Source organism: Silene latifolia, chromosome 9 (genome assembly GCF_048544455.1).
Source record: "Silene latifolia isolate original U9 population chromosome 9, ASM4854445v1, whole genome shotgun sequence".
NCBI classification, from domain to species: Eukaryota; Viridiplantae; Streptophyta; class Magnoliopsida; order Caryophyllales; family Caryophyllaceae; genus Silene; species Silene latifolia.
Window position 1 is genome coordinate 60,831,734 of NC_133534.1, and position 2,284 is coordinate 60,834,017.

A 2,284-nucleotide genomic window follows, 5' to 3' on the forward strand; every position below is an offset into this window, starting at 1 on the left:
TCCTTACATTGATATTTATGGTAATATGGGCACAATCAAAATCTCCTATCTTGATTGTTCTTGAGCTTAAAACAAAAGGATGATCCTCCTAGAAAAACCTTCAAAAAGAAAGCCTCCTTCAAGTAGCACCCAAGAACAAAACACCCAAAAATTTTACAAGTATTAACTAGATACTAGTAAAATTTAACCCTTGATAATATGTGAATAATACTAACAATCTTAGTTATTATTTTTAGTTTACTAACAACTTAGTAAAAAAGATTTTTATTATTTTAGAGAGAAGATAGATATACACATGCAAAAATTCTAGTGAAGTAGTGTAAAAATAAACAACAATTTGGAGTGTATAAGGAGGAAGTGGCGGGTGGAGTGAGATGGAGTGAGGGAGTCAATTTGTTATAATTTTTGTCCAATCTTTATCACATGCACAAAGATGTTATGACAACTTATGGAAGGAAAAACAAGTAATGTGTAATGATTATGATTATAATCATCCACTACACTCCATTTACACGGTCCAATGTCCCATTTACGGGTCGATTTTGGTTCTCATATTTGTCGCATAAATACGTGTAAATTTTATTTAAACATCGTTTCATGTTTAAATGCTTCCAATTAATTTCGTCCAAATCACTCCGTAAATATACGTGTACCGCTACACATATTATTTTACATACTAATATTAATCACATTAATCAATTAGTACAATTTTAGTGAATTAACAATTAATTAACTAAAACCCGTCTCCCATAATTTATTATTCAATTATCGCATAATTAAATAATAACTGTCGTGCCTCGAGTTCGCAACTCGAAATCTCTCTAAAATAATCGACTAACCTTTTAGTCTACAAATCAAGGGACTAAATAAATTGTATCTCATACAATTAATTAGTTATCAATTGGGGTTCGTTCCTATAGGTGTAACCGAAAGGGGTCAGTTGATCACCGCCGTCTCACGACAATAACGTCAAACTCTAGTCAGCCAACCGTAATCGATTTACGTTAATCAACTGACGAGGATCAAATAAATAAATATCTGATTATATTCCTTTAATGAGATTTATTATGTAAACGCACTATTGTGGAGGACACTAACTCCAACAATTGCTACATTAATTTGTGTCTAGGGTAATTATCTTTGCATAGGTACACGATAAGCCTATCAAATTTTGGCGCCGTTGCCCGGGAAATGGTTTTATTGCATTTTGATTTATCAATTTTTATCTTGTTTTCTTTTGTCTTGAGAAACACTTGTTCCTTGAGACCGTTGCTTATCATTTTCCTAGAAATTTTTGTCTTATGCCCAGGTCCTCTCATCGTCGAGAATTGCTTTCAACGGATTCCGACCCCGAGAAAACCTTTAGGAGAAGACGATGTTTTTGGAAGGAAGTGAAAGAAGCCTCTTCTCCCGTGCAAGTTGAAAGTGCTAGAAAGTCTTACTTAGACGATCTAGAAGCCCTTGAAGGAGAGGAAGTTTCAAGTTCATCATCTCCACCACCACCACCATCTCCTACTAAAAAGATGGTGAAGCTTTCCGATCACTCAAAGCCCACTGCGGCCATGCTTCCGGCTGGTATCACAACTACTCAAATTACCGCGCCGGAATTCGAGATCAAGCCGGCTTTCATTAGCCTTGTGGAGAGAAAGTAATTTGGGGGAAGTCCTTTGGAGGATCACAATTTGCATGTGCAAAATTTCTGCGATTATTGCTCCTTGATCCGTCAAGCGGGCGTCACTCAAGCCCAAATAAGGGAAATACCTTTCCCTTTCTCATTGAAAGAAGGCAAAGCTTTGGATCAATAGCCTTGACCGCACCGCTTTGGCAATCACAAATTGGGAGACATTGGCTCTTGCTTTCTACCAAAAGTTTTTTCCATCGGAGAAAACTCAAACCTTGATGAGCCAAATCACCGGATTTCGTAAACAAGCTCTTGAGAGCTTGTATGAGGCTTGGGAAAGATACAAAGAGTTGCAAAGACAATGCTCACATCATGGGCTAGATGATTGGTTTCTAGCTATAACATTCTACAATGGATGTTGTGTCGAGTCCCGAAGGATTCTTGATTCCGCCAACAATGGGCGGTTTGATCAAATTGACATCGATATTTCTCATGCCACGATCGAATCTATGGCGGTCCATGATGCACAATATGTCAATTCCCGAAGTTTGCCGCTCAAAGGTAAAGAAGAATCCTCCGATAATCCCGTCTTGTTGGCTCAAATTGCTTTACTCCAACAACAATTGGCGGAAAGAGATGCTAGAGATTCCCTTCAACAACTCA

The 2,284-nt window shown here is 37.5% G+C and overlaps 1 non-coding gene across 1 annotated transcript; it reads right to left on the reverse strand.

Moving 5' to 3' along the window:
* Positions 1–1,892: 1,892 nt before the first annotated feature.
* On the reverse strand, positions 1,893–2,000 carry LOC141603361 (small nucleolar RNA R71). The gene has a single exon (XR_012525242.1). It is a non-coding gene; the product is annotated as a small nucleolar RNA R71 (small nucleolar RNA).
* Positions 2,001–2,284: the final 284 nt, after the last annotated feature.